This window comes from Narcine bancroftii, chromosome 5, assembly GCF_036971445.1.
Source record: "Narcine bancroftii isolate sNarBan1 chromosome 5, sNarBan1.hap1, whole genome shotgun sequence".
Classification (NCBI taxonomy): domain Eukaryota; kingdom Metazoa; phylum Chordata; class Chondrichthyes; order Torpediniformes; family Narcinidae; genus Narcine; species Narcine bancroftii.
Window position 1 is genome coordinate 99860139 of NC_091473.1, and position 15332 is coordinate 99875470.

The window sequence follows — 15332 nt, forward strand, 5'->3', positions numbered from 1 at the left end:
TCCGGCATCCCCCCCACCCCCCAGGCCCACGTTGTAAAGGCTACTTGGCCTTTGGAGCTTCTCGCCATGGACTTCAAAGGGCCTCTGCCTTCCATGAACCGAAACGCCTACTTCCTCATGGTAGTGGACGAATACTCATGCTTCCCTTTCGCCATCCCTTGTCCGGACACCTCCATGGCCAATGTCATCAGGGCCTTGGGGCAAATTTTCGCCATGTTTTGCTACCCCCGCTTCATCCACAACGACCGGGGGTCTAGTTTCATGAGCGACAAGCTGCGCCAGTACCTGACGGCGAGGGCCATCGTGATCAGTCACACGACAAGCTATAACCCGAGAGGCAACGTGCAAGTGGAATGAGAGAATGGGGTGGTCTGGAAGGCAGTCCTCCTGGCTCTCAGGTCAAAAGGGTGGGCTGTTGAATACTGGCAAGATGCCCTGCCCGAGGCATTCCATGCCATTCGGTCACTGCTGTGCATGGCTAGCAATGAGACCCCTCACGAATGCCTGTTCTCATTCCCCAGGAGGTCGGCGACTGGAATGTCACTCCCAGCGTGGCTCACGTCCTCGGGACCGGTGCTTCTGCATAAGCATGCAGACAAGGCCGAAGCCCTGGTAGAGCAGGTTTTCTTCCTTCATGCAAACCATAACTACGCTTATGTTAGGTTCGGCAGTGGCAGGAAGGACACTGCCTCAACCAGGGACCTGGCACCAGCAGGAGCACCCACCACACCACACCACCCTCCAACTCAGGACGATGCTGACCAGGCATACAACCCCGTCCCCAGACAGCTATGCGGCATCCAGGGCCTCCTTGACCACTAGGGGCCCGCTTCAGCCTTAGGAGACAAACCCACCCCCCCACCTATCCAATACGACCCGCATACATCGATCCCGGCCTCCTGGCCACCCCTCTGCGCAGCACCACACCAGCCACACACACCCCTGCTGCCAGCCCCACCCCATTTCCCCTCTGACCAATGAGCAGGAGCTAGTCCTATGACACAGCGGCCGTCGAATCATCTCAATCTGTAAATATTGTATGTACATAGTGGGTGTGATTCCTTGTTACTCCCCCCTCCCCCCTCCTGGGACAATTTTAAAGAAGTAGGTGAAAGTGGTGGCACACCACCGACCTACTGCAGGGGCAACCTCTGTACCTGCAGGAGTGTAAAGACAGGACAACACCTGGCCAACTGTCAATCAGTCAGCCTGAATGGATCAAGCCCCACCCAGTCGGGTGTACCTGCAGGAGTGTAAAGACAGAACAACACCTGGCCGACTGTCAATCAGTCAGCCTGAATGGATCAAGCCCCACCCAGTCGGGTGTCAATCATCCTCCGCGATATTAGCCTGCGCCGGCCTCCCGAGGCTTCACTCAGAGTTGCTGCAGTCACAGCCAGCCTGGCTCTGTGGAAGTCTTTGTGGATTAAGCCTGTTGTACAGTCTTTATCTTTGTGTGTGTCTGATTCTGGCTAACAGTGCACCACATGGGAATTGAATTTGAATGTTATAATTGATGAACAAATATGATCAGATCTATGTCGAGGTTGTATGACAAATACTATTAATGTGAAATATAAATTAGTTCAATATAATTTTTTACATCATTTATACCTCATGTCACAAAAAATGAATAGAATAAAATCAGATTTGTCAGATCAATGTTTTAGGTGTGGAGAGGAAATGGGAACTTTCTTTGATACAACCATAAATATAAGTAGCAGACCCAGGTTAAAATATTACTAATTCAGCACAAAATGCGGTTCTTCAAATACTACTATCCTTAGTGAGAATTAGTTGCATTCTTCAAGGTTTCTTTCATACCCATTTCTGGGTGGACTTAGCATATTTTTTACAACAGGTTACAGGTATTGTATTTCCACAAAATCCAGATTTAGTTTTATTGGGCAATATAGAAGTAACAAGACCTAATTGGAATTATCAATATACCAAATGAAATTTGTTAAAATATAATTAGCAGGTGGCAAGGAAATGCATTGTAGTGAATTGGAAATCAGATTCACACTTGGGGATGGGAAGATGGAATGCAGAAATTCAAAGCTGTATCCCTTGGTGAAAATTACATACAATTTGACAAATAAATGTAGAGCTCGTCGAAAGAACCAAAGACTTGTTGATCCAAACCAAGGCTTTTATTAGCAAAAGACCGGAGCTCTTCACAGGTGGCCGACCAGTCCGGAATGATCCGACCTGGCTAGGGACACAACCCTTTAAGGCCCAGACAATAGGTGTGGCTTAGCTCTCAGCCAATCGCTGTAAGCACAGTCTAGATACAGTAACTATATACACTATGTGCATTGGTGATAGATCTGTACTATCACATTCACCCCTTCTTGGAGAATTGACCCTGGGAAAAAAAAACAAAAACGAGGGAGAGAATGAAAGGAAGGGGTAGGTCAAGGACTGTAGCGGTCAGGGGGTCTGACCATCCGGCGTGACCGCCGTGGTGCCGGGATTGGGGTCGCTGGAGTGGTGTCGCCAGCGGGCTCGTCGGGTGCGACTGCTCCGTCACTCAATTCCCCAGTCGTGTTGTCGGCAGGGTGGCCCGGGTCATTGGGGTGCTGTTGGTCCTTCTGTTGTGGCACGGGGCCTGGAGAATAAGGAGTTCGGGGGTTTGCTGGGTCTACCGCGTCCTGAGCTAGGTCCCGCACCGAAACAGTGTCCTCCCGCCCGTCTGGGAACTCAACGTAGGCGTAATATGGGTTTGCGTGGAGTGGAGTCACTCGGTCGACCAAGGGGTCGTTCTTTGAGTGCCGGACGTGGCGTCGCAAAAGGACGGGGCCAGGGACGGTCAGCCATGCCGGTACAGTGGTTCCTGATTCGGATTTCCTCGGGAAAAGGAACATCCTTTCGTGGGGGGTGGCAGGGTAGAAGGGCACTTTACTCACATCAGAACGAGGGGTCCAGTCCCTAGAGAGCTCGGTGGACTTTAAGGCTGCATCCTCCATTGTGATTGCAATCCGGGCCACGTCCTCTAGTTTTTCTACCCCTTGTTCGAGCAAGCGCACCCTCACTTCATTCGATCTGAGCCCGGCCACATAGGCATCCCGGACGAGATCATTTGTGATCTCAGCAGCAGTTTTGTCCACACAGTTACAGTCCTTGCCCAATGCCTTTAATACTTGTAAATATGCCCTGCTGGACTCACTGGGCTGTTGCTTCTTCGACGCAAGCACGAGCCGGGCATGAACTCTGTTCACCGGTTGATCATACAGTCCTTTCAGTACCTTTATGGCTGCGGTGTAAGTGGTCTCATCCTGGATGTTCTCGTAGACTCTCAAGGACACCATAGACAGCAATGCTGTTAGACGCTGGTTATCCTCCTCTACCTGAATGAATCTCAGGAAGTTTTCAAAGTTCAGCAGCCAGAAGTTAAAGGCTTTGAAGGCTGTAGCTGACTGTGGGTCGATATCAAGTTTTTCTGGCTGAGTTAAACGCTCCATCCCTTTCAAAAAAATTCTTTTGCTAATAAAATTGTAGAGCTCGTCGAAAGAACCAAAGACTTGTTGATCCAAACCAAGGCTTTTATTAGCAAAAGACCGGAGCTCTTCACAGGTGGCCGACCAGTCTGGAATGATCCGACCTGGCTAGGGACACAACCCTTTAAGGCCCAGACAATAGGTGTGGCTTAGCTCTCAGCCAATCGCTGTAAGCACAGTCTAGATACAGTAACTATATACACTATGTACATTGGTGATAGATCTGTACTATCACAATAAATATGGAATATTTTTTTCAAATTTGGAGCATGTATATGCAAATTTTATGTATAACCATGTAATATTGTTCTTCCTGCTCCTTGAGATCTGTGTTATATTCCTCTCAAAATTAATCATATAAATATTGGTGAAATCCTGTGTGCGAGATAGCGATCCTCGGAGTAATCCATGAAGCTTTTTTTTCTCTTTCTTTACTTTATATTTACTTTATACTTTACTTTTACTATATATTATTATATTTTTTAAATATATCAATTTCTTTAGCATTCGGGTTTAGGGGCGGGTATGGGGGAAGGGAAGGGACTATAACCATCATGTAATAATTGAAAATTTCTTAAATTTATTTTTTTATTGTTGTACATTCTTTGGCTTGGCTTCGCGGACGAAGGAGGGGGTAAATGTCCACTTCAGCTGCAGGCTCGTTTGTGGCTGACAAGTCCGATGCAGGACAGCCAGACACGGTTGCAGCGGTTGCAGGGGAAAATTGGTGGGTTGGGGTTGGGTGTTGGGTTTTCCCTCCTTTGCCTTTTGTCAGTGAGGTGGACTCTGCGGTCTTCTTCAAAGGAGGTTGCTGCCCGCCGACCTGTGAGGCGCCAAGATGCACGGTTTGAGGCGATATGTTTATTAATTACATTTATGGAAAAAAATATTCAAAAAGTTGCTTACAGCATTTTATATCAATGGTGGAAAGAACTTGTGCACTGGATGGATTGACCTGAGGTGAACCCATTTATTGTACAAGCAATGATCATTGTAAAATTGTTCAAGCAATGTTAATAATCACCATTTTCCATTTCTCACTCTCTAAAGTCCTGCGTGTCTGCATGGCTCTAGTTGTCTATGCAGGGAGTGCTGGATGTCAAGCATAAATTCATTTTGCTTGGAAGTCCTTGCTGCTCTTTAGAAGGACAGTGGGTTGTTTGAACCTGAATAAAACATATCTGACCTTGGCCTGTGCCTTGTATGGCCTCCCTTCCCCTCTTCCCAGGAAATCTACAAGTATCCCAAGACTATATGTACAATAGAGATGTGGGGAATGATCTTTTTTTCATTCCTTTGTGCCTGTGTAGTGGTATCCCAGATCCACTGGAGCCAAAATCAAAGTTTTAAATGTAAACTGATCTAAATTTCAATTATTGAAAGGCATGCTAGGTTTTCAATAGTAAGCTCCATTGTACAGCATTGGTAAAATGATGTGTTGCAAAGAAACTGTTGGTAACATCATTTTCAGCCTTCAAAACTGTTGTATTTCTGTGATATCCTTTGAAACACATCACATCCCAATGCATATGCTTCAGTTACCCACTTATTTCATTACTACCTCCCACAACCCTCCTCACCTCCCTCGAGGTTTCATGCTGCCAGTCTATCACTGAAAAATTGAACTGATAATCCTTAGACATTTAAATTTCAAAGGAAGTGGTGAAACCATTTTCTTAGTCCTTGACTCAGCTCATTCATTGGTTATTTATCTTTGCTTTTGCTCGTACCTACTGTACTCACACAAAAGATTCACACATCAAGCTACCAAAGAATCCAGAGATCTTTCTCCTAAGTAACATAACAAACAAAGAATTTGGAATTGATTTGGAGGATGCACAAAAAAGATTTGTTAAGATAGCCCTAGCCGTAGCAAAAAAATGTATTATGTCAACCTGGAAATTGGAAGATAATTTGAAAATACAACTATGGTATATAGAAATGAATAAATGTATGCCATTAGAAAAAATAACATATAGTTTAAGAAATAATATTGAAATATTCGAACAAGTATGGGAGTCTTACATTAAATACAATAGCGAAAACCTACCGGGGACAAACATTACCTAAGTTGATGGAAGGAGAAGGAAAGAAAAGAATGGACTCAGTAGAATTTCTGGTGTATTTTTGTTGAATGACAACATTGTCTGACTGGCTTAATGCAACCTAGATTGTATACCTAAAATGGATGAGAGGGGGGGGGGGTGGGGGGGTGGCTTGGGAGGAGGGAGGGGGGGGGTGAGAAAAAGTCACTGTATATGTGTGAAAAAGAAAAAGTGTATATCATGGCTAATGTGATTTATGGTGTGAAAAATAAAAAAATTAAAAAAAAAGCTTCACCACCTGGGTGAGGACAATTTGAACCTGTGAGGCACCTTTAACTGAGAAAAGTGTTTTAACCAGAAATAGGCTTAATAGAGATAGGCTATTGAAACTGTCCTGCCATTCATTCACGACCTAATTCATTTTCCCACTCAGCCCTACTGCTCAGCCTTCTCCCCATAACCCTTGATGCCCCAGCAAAGAAAGAAGGTAAAAAAGAAATATTATTAAGATTTATAAGAACGCTTTATAAAATATTGTCATGATTTTTTTAAAAAGTTTAAAAGTAGGAGCAGGAAATAGTAAAGAAATGATTTCCAGAACATAGGGCTTAAAGGTGGATGAAAGTACACCACAAGAGGTGGATGATAAGATACCAACATCAGAGAATAAGGGTTAAAAGCATGTTTAGAGTCTGGAGAATGTAGCAGGGTTAAGATTAGGGTGACCTGGAGGATAAGTATATTAAATTTTTCTGATCTGGGTGGTTAGGGCTAATAAAATGGATCTAAAGCTTGCACAGAGTGAAAAATAGAATGTTGAGAATTGAAGTTGTCGATCTGGAGATTGCAGCAGTTGGTGTATTTGGAGCAACTAAACATTGGAGGTGGTTATAGGCAGTCTCCGATGGAGAGAATTTAGAGTTAGCAGAAAAGAAAATAAACAGATGTTTGGAGTAGTTCGCATAGTGGAAATAATTCTGCCAGAAACCAAGGCTATTCTCTATTTAACAGCGAACAAACTTTCATGTTCACAATGATCCAAATGATTTGAATGAAATAAACACAAATGAAGACGGAACCAAAGCACCATGCTTCCTGTTATTTCTGACAGTGTTTACTTTCAGAGAACTTTGTATCATTTTCAGATATTCACACTTTGTCCATGATATTACTCCATTGTAACAGTGAAAATAGCAAGACTGATCACACCATTCAGTACATTACCAGCTATTATCACTCACATTTTCCAGTTTGCAAAGGAGATACGAAAAAAAAGTTTATTTGTAATTTGAGTTTTCATTCTCATTGTTTTATTGACGTTTTGGACATTTAGGGAGTTGAAAAATAAACTGATGAATCTGAAGGATGTCAGACCAGAAAAGTTCCAATTGGAATTAGCAGCACTTATTTCATTTAAAAGCACAAAATGCTGGAGAACCTCAGCTAGTCTAACAGTGTTCTTTATGTTTCGTAACACTGATTATGTATGTTTACTGTTGTTACATAAAGGACACAGTTTGACCAGCTAAGGTTCTCCAGCATTTTGCGTTTTGACTTCACCACGGTGTCTGCAGAATTTCGTGATTTACTTATTTCATTTATGTTCCACAATGAATGCAATATTTCTCAACTGTTTTTATCCCTTCACATGTGTTTTCAGAAGTGGCATTGATGATTCACACCACGGGGTGAGGGAGGGCACACCAGCCCATAACTTCTCCAAATGGGAGTTCAAACAATCTGGAATCACTTCATCCAGCCACCATCGAAAAACGTAAGTCAGTGTTTTTGTAAAAACCTAACAGAAATAAGCAGAGATCCATGGAATGTCTGTACCTTGGAATTAGGTCACAGCAACTGGATAAATGCCTTAAGATGAGGAAGAATATTTAAAGTAAGGAATGTACAAAATTCATCAGAAGTATTTTAATTAGAGTCTCGATGCTGTGGATATTGGTCTAGGTGAAGATTCTAAAACTGGATCAACTATCCAGGCAACAAATTTGGAGGATCTTGTGGAGACTGGACTGTTGGTATTTCTAGAGAGCTTTGAGAAGGGCATTCACATCTCCACCATATGGAGGAAAGCAAGGAACACTATTGCTCGGAAGATTAAAGCTTGCTGGCAGGTTGGAGGTCTCAGGCTTTGAAGATTATTTTTCCCAGGTGGTTAAAGGCTATGCTGCTCCACCGGAAACAGTGGAGAATTTCATTACTGATGTCTGTTCTTAGTGAGAGACAACCCCAAGAAATGACATGTGGTTCACATAGTCTTGGGTCACGTTATTACAGGTGGGATTGTATAATGGAGGCAGGTTGGTGAAGGAACTTTAGCTTCCACTGATTTGTGTAAGGCTATTTTTAGGCTGTGGTGAAAAAAATAAACAATAGTTTGGAGAACAGCCTCTAAATGCCATCTATATGCTATAAAGTTTATTGCTGCATTTGGGTTAAACATGTCCAACATTCCTTAAAGTTGGGAGGTTTACTGTGCCCTGACCAAAGCAATTAAGCCTCAGAGATGGTCCCTTAGATTTCTACTTAGCAGAAGATGGCTGATGCATAGCTGGACAAGGTACAGTAAACCACTGTCAAAAATCTTGATCTATTTATGCACAGCATATGTACATAGAAGTCTTTGAATATTTTTAAGGCAGATGTAGAAAGATTTGTCGTAACAAGGAGGTGGAAGGTTACTGTGGGTGGGTGGAAATGTGCTATTGAGGTAACAAACTGATCAGCCGTGAAGTTCTAAAATGGTGACACAGTTTTGAATTCTCCTGGTTTGTGTTTGATCATTTGTCACTCCAAAAATAACATAATGTTAACTGTGTAACTACTTCTATCCCTTTAACCTTGAAGAATGCAGCTAATTCTCACTAAGGATAGTAGTATTTGAAGAACCGCATTTTGTGCTGAATTAGTAATATTTTAACCTGTGTCTGCTACTTATATTAACACTGACCCAGTATAACCAACAAAATTATTGTTTATGTATTATGTATTAATTAGCTGAAAAATTTACACACTGCAGACTTTATCAAAAGAGTCTGTACAAACTAACATTAACTGGAAACTATGATGGCATTTCTCGACGTCAATATAAGTACAGTGAGAATAACATGGAAAGTGTTGGTTTTGCTCTTTGTATTTTATAAATTGTAATATTTTAAGCATAAGATACAGTTGAATGGAACAGATAAACCAAGATAATTGTATCTTTCCCATTTTTTGTGATGAAACCAAAAGAAACAGCACAAATTATCAAGAAAACAGCTGTATAAAGTAGTTACAGTTCAAGCACACAACACTTGAAATTACTGCAGAATTTTAATTGATAAGTGGTTAATACTATTGTCTGAAATTTCTCTTTCCAATATATCAGCAAAAGTACTGTCCTTACAACCTATGCGACTTATGACCATCCGTACATACGACCGGAAAAAAATGGCTGTATACGATAGTGACCATCTCTCAGTCACCATTCGGTAAGCTCGCCAAAGAAGATGGTCAACAAGGGGAAAAACCCTGCTGATAGATCTGGCAAGAAGCTGAGGAAGATGTTTGATTTGGAATTGAAAATGATTTGATTTACGACTTCTACATGCCATGTTAACATACTTCCAACTTAACGTCCTTTTTGAGATATAGACTGGTCAGTCACAAGATCACAAGACAAAGGAACAGAAGGCAGCCACTAGGTCCATCCAGTCTGTTCTGTAAATCTACACTAAGCTACTCTACACTAGTTCCAATTCCCGGCCTTTTCCCCATATCCCTTGATACCCTCACTAATGAGATTCTTGTCTATTTCTTGTTTAAATACTCCAGTGATCTGGCTTCCACTGCTGCAGTGAGTTCCACAGATCCACAGCCCTCTGGCTAAAGAAGTTCTTCCAAATCGCTGTTTTAAATGGATAACTTCTAATTTTCAGACTATGACTCCTTGTCCTCGATTCACCCACCAAGGGAAACATCTTACCCACATCCACCCTATCTAAACCTTTCAAAATTCGAAATGTCTCTATGAGATCTCCTCTCATTCTCCTATACTCCAATGAATACAACCCAAGAGCTGCTAAGTGCTCCTCATACGTTAGCCCTTGCATTCTGGGAATTATCCTAGTAAATCTCCTCTGCACCCTCTCCAACAACATTACATCCTTTCTAAGACGGGGGCCCAAAACTGCACACAGTACTCCAAATGAGGCCTCACCAGTACCCCATAGAGCCTCATCAACTCCTCTTTACCCTTATACACTATTCCTATTGAAATGAATGCCAACATAGCATTCGCTTTCTTCACTACCAATTTCACCTGGTCATTAACTTTTAGGTTTCCCTGTACGAAGACACCCAGGTCCCTTTGCACATCCGAGGTCCGAATTTTCACCCCATCCAAATAGTATTCTGCCTGTTTATTTCCACTACCAAAATGTACAACTGTACATTTCTCTATGTTAAATCTCATCTGCCATATTTTTGCTCAGTCTCCTAATCTGTCTATACCCTTCTGCAACTTTACAGTTTCTACTACACTTCCCACTCCGCCACCTATCTTGGTGTCATCCGCAAATTTGGCGACAAAACCATTCAAACCACTATCCAAATCATTAATATAAATTGTAAACAGTCAGAACGGAACTCAGCTGTATGTTAAATGACCTTTCATATTTAGAAAAGCAGAAAGTGGAATTTTGGACAGTGATGTTAATTGTTCAAACATTATTATGCTACAACAGAATTTAAATGGAAAAAATTGCATGTGGATCTGTCCCTGGAGTTTCCTCAATGGCCCGGTTGCAGAAGGTAACAGACATAACCAGGTCAATTACAGGCTCTGACCTACCATGCATTGCAGACATCTAATGTGTGGCGTTACAATGGATGGGACATAAAAAAATCCCATCATCCTGTTATAACCCTTTCTTACTGCTCGCTTTGGGTTGAAGGTACAGAAGAATGAAAATTAGCACTCCTAGATTGAAAATCAATTTCTTTCCATCAGCTATCAGACTCTCCCTGGTTCTACTGTGAATATTGATTATTCATTGTATTTATTTATTATCTTTTAATTTAATTCAATGAGCTTACTGTGATAGTTTTTCTTTATAAGTACCCGTTCATCTACAAGAATCAAGAATTTCAGTGCATGTGTGCTTTGTAAAATGTGCATGTGCAATGAACTGGGATTCACTGGTAGTGTGTTGAGCTGATGTCTGGCTTCGCCCCCATCTGCTCACAAATAACCCTGGTTTCCTGCCTAAACCCAGAACCCTGCCGAAGACTGCTGTGAGACCCTACCCATAGTTAAAAGCTAATAAAAGCATTTATTCTCCCTCCAGTTGTGTGAGCTTGTATTCGTGCTATAATTTTATTAGCTTATTCCCTAAACGATGGAAGCGCTACTCAAGCCAGGCATGCTGATGGACCCTCTGTCCCCCGACGCGGCTGAGAACATACTTCCAACTTAACGTCCTTTTTGAGATATAGACTGGTCAGTTACAAGATCACAAGACAAAGGAACTGATACCAGGCCTACCTGAACGCGACCAAAGACGTCTTCCACACCGATATACTCAGGAGGGCCACACACGTTTTGAGGGTAGGAACGAAAGGGTATGCAGTCATCAGGGACTGCACTACATATGATGCTGCCATCGAGGCATTGAAGACTCGGTACCTGAAGTCATAAAATGAGGTCCTAGCAAGGCATCGACCTGCTCTACGTCACCAACGGCAGGAGAGACCATTGATGACTACCTGCTTGATCTGTGGACAGTTGCCAAGAAGTGCAGGTACAAAGCAGCAGGCCACTTTCGTGAGGAAGATCAGATCCGGGACACTCTAATCATGGGAGTCCACTCGAGGTACATGAGGCAGCGACTACTCGAGCTGGGTAAGAAGGACCTGGCTAGTCATGTTGAATTGACCAAATTGTTGGAACAGGCCAAGCTCGAGAATGACGACCTTGAAGCCAGCTTGCACACTCACCCAGGTGACCCCTTCCTGCTGCTCCCACTACCCCAGCCCTAATGGCTGCCACTTCCCGTGCTAGGGAGTGCTACTTCTGCGGCAAGAGCCAGCATCCCTGATCTCATTGCCTGGCTAAAGACTCAGTGAGTTCCATCTGTGCAAGAAAGGACATTGGGCAAGGATTTGCCACGCGAGGGGAAACCTGGGTAAGTCTGCGGCCTGCACCGCTCCCAGATCCAATTCTAGCCCCAAGCCATCTGCCCTGAATTCACTTGAGCACACTTGCTGTGCTACACACTGATGGAGGGTGGCAGTGTGGAAATGGCAAAAAAAAGGCTCAGTGGCCATCTTGCCATGACCCAATTTAAACTCGACACCATCATTGTCAAAGGAGGAAGGAGGGCGGCCATCTTGTTGCGCCACAAGGTCGAGGAGTATGGGGTCTCTGGGGTCCTAGCCTCGATGGTTCTAGATCAGGACAGGCCTCACCAGCTCAGCAACTCCATAGTGACTGTGAAGGTAAATGGACATTCCACTAAATGCCTAATTGACACAGGCTCTACTGAAAGCTTCATAGACTCATGGACTGTGCAAGAGCACAAACTAAAGATGTATCCTTCCAATTACTGCATATTTCTTGTGTCAACAACATTGTATAGTACAGCTGTCGTTTGAAGGGTGGGGGGGGGGAAATTCTGTAAATTCAGGGGTTGATCCAGGGGTTACCCACATCGCTCATTTTGTCAAGGCGCGCAATCTGCCCTACTCCATGGAAGACACTAGGGAAATGGACAGGTCTTGCCAGGTCTGCGTGGAGTACAAGCCGCACTTCTACCGCTCTGCAAAGACACACCTAATCAAGTCATCCAGGCCCTTCGAACGGCTCAGTGACAATTTTAAGGGACCTCTCCCCTCCACGAACGGGAACACTTTCTTCCTCTCTATCACTGATGACTACTCCTGCTTCCCGTTTGCCATTCCATGTCCAGACACGTCCACTTCGTCAGTCATAAAGTCCTTAGATCCCATTTTCACCCTGTTTGGGTATCCCAGCTATATTCATAGCGACCGGGACTCATCCTTTATGAATGGCAAGTATGTCAGTACCTGCTGGCAAGAGGCATTGCATCCAGCTACAACCCCTGGGGGAACAGGCAGGTTGAAAGGTAGAACATCATGGTCTGGAAGACAGTCAAACTAACCCTGAATTCAAAAGGCTTTCCAGGCTCATGCTGGCAGGAAGTCCTTCCTATGGTGCTTCATTCCATCCAGTCGCTGCTATGTACAGCGACCAATACTACTCCTCATGAGCTCCTATTCAATTTTGAAAGAAGGTTGGCATCAGGAACTACACTCCCAACCTGGCTCAATCCGACCCCCTGGTGGAAAGGGTGAAACTGCTCCACATCAATCCTACGCATGCCTATGTGCAGTACCTGGATGGCGGAGAGAACACTGTCTCTATCAGGGACCCGGTACCTGCCAGAACAGAGGGCCCATGGCCTCAAATGCCCTGCAAGTCACAGAGCTCATTCTTGCCACCACCAGTCAGGGCCTCAGGGGATTCGGTTGAGGAGGAAAGTGCATCCCCCTCTGCCATTGAGTTGGAGAGCCAGCCCACCTCTTCTCCCTCACAAGGGGAAAAGGAGACCCAAGGAATCCAAGGCCCCCTCCTCCTCCAGTGCTAAGGTGCTCCACCAGGATCTCCAGACCGCCAGACCACTTAGATCCATAAATTATAAATAACTGTATATTTTTCAACATTTTTTCTGAACCCTCTGACTTCATTCACAGACCCTAAGTTCTACGGGAAGGAGTGAATGCAGTGAACTACGATTCACTGGTAGTGTGTTGTGCTGATGGCTGGCCCCACCTCTTTGCTCCACCCCAACCTGCTCACATAGAACCCTGGTTTCCTGCCTAAACCCAGAACCCTTCCGAACACTACTGTGAGACCTTACCATAGTTATAAGCTAATAAAATCATTTGTTTTCCCTCCAGTCATGAGAGCTTTTATTCACACTACAGCATGATAATAAATTCTTTATCATTGTCACAACATCAACCTTGTGCTCAACATCAGCAAAACCAAGGAGATGATTGTGGACTTCAGGAGGAAGTCAGGAGAACATGACCCAGTCCTCATCGAGGGCTCAGTAGTGGAGAGGATCACAAACTCTAAATTCCTGGGTGTCAACATCTCCGAGGACCTGTCCTGAATCCTCTATGTTGATGGAATCACAAAGAAGGCTCGCCAGTGGCTATATTTGGGAGGAGTCTGAGGATATTCGGTATGTCACTGAAGACTCTCGTAAGTGTCTACAGGAGTGCATTCTGACTGGTTGCATCACTGCCTGGTATGGAGGTGCCAAATCTCAGGGCAAGAATAAACTCCATAGGGTTGGTAACTCGGCCTGCGACATCACAGGTACCAGATTTCACTCCACTGAGGACATCTGCATGAGACGGTGTCTTAAAAATGCAGCCTCTAACCTCAAAGACCCCCACCACCCCGGCCACACACTCTTCACTCTGCTACCATCGGGGGAAAAAGATACAGGAGTCTAAAGATGAGTACTCAGTGGCACAAGGACAGCTTCTTCCCCGCTGCCATCAGATTCCTTAATGATTCAATGAACCAAAGACAATGTCTTACTTTTCTTGCATTTTTTCCAAATTTATTGTTGTAAGGTGGTTTATATAAATGTTTACATTGGAATGCTGCCACAAAACACCAAATTTCATGACTTGTTCATACCAATAAATCCTCATTTTGATTCTGATCAGAATATGAGTGAAAATACCCAATGACTTAAACAATGAAATGAACAGCTCAACATTCACTGTCCAAATTCAAAATTCATAAATTCATAAAATTCCTGCCCCTGCATTATTTTTAAGCAGTGAAACAAATGTAAAGCCTTTGTGGTAAACTTGGATATTTGGTTGCAGACAGACCTTTTTTTTTCAGAATGTTGTTTAAGGATCAAATTTAACTGAAGTACATCAAACTTAATTGATGATACTGTGCTCACTGAAAACTTGATTGGGTCATTTTGGTCATGATCCGTGTTAGTATGCACAACCTATTCCAAGCATCTGGTGTGCACCTGGTTGTCTCTCTTCACACAGTTCTCAATTTAGAGACAGAATTCAGAGCTCAAAGCAACAAAATGAACATTCATGATTTAAAAAAAAATCAGGAGTATATTGTCACAGTTGGTTGCTTTCTTTGCTGTAGCTGGGAGAATTGGCTGGGCAACTTCAGAACTCAATAAAGGTGAAACTACATTATTGTACAATCAGCACACACTTTAATTTCTGAGTAAGTACACCTTGCCTTATGATGTTTTGTCAAAATGCATTTTTTGGACTTGTTTTACTCCTGAGACCTAATTGAGTGGGTGGATGTTTTATGTTATGCACAAGCACCTGACCAAGTCTTTGGCATATGCTCCAACAAACCAGGAATATTTTTATTCTTGGAAATTTAACTGTTTGCATAATCATTCAGTTGTTATCCTTCAAGCAGAACCACATGAATGGAGACCTCAGTACACTGGCACCTCATGTAGCCCTCAGGATGCATTCCCAGGAACAAGAGTGGTGAAGCGATAGAAGCTCCCATGATATATGGAGGAATGTATCACTGACAGTACTTCTCTGACATGAATGTCGCCCCTCTGTGCTGGTACATTCTGCTGTACAGGGAATCTGGTTCAGAGCTCAGCTCTCTGCTGGCACATCGGCAGCAATGAAACAATTAAATTGGCCACATCTCTGCTTGGCTCAGTGTGGAGAGAACTGCAGT

General features: G+C 43.5%; 1 long non-coding RNA gene across 1 annotated transcript; it reads left to right on the forward strand.

Annotated features, from left to right (window-relative positions):
* The first annotated feature begins 7193 nt into the window (after nucleotides 1-7193).
* Nucleotides 7194-14846, forward strand: LOC138762758 (uncharacterized). The gene is made up of 3 exons (XR_011357122.1): nucleotides 7194-7319; nucleotides 8931-9033; nucleotides 14763-14846. It is a non-coding gene; the product is annotated as an uncharacterized lncRNA (long non-coding RNA).
* Nucleotides 14847-15332: the final 486 nt, after the last annotated feature.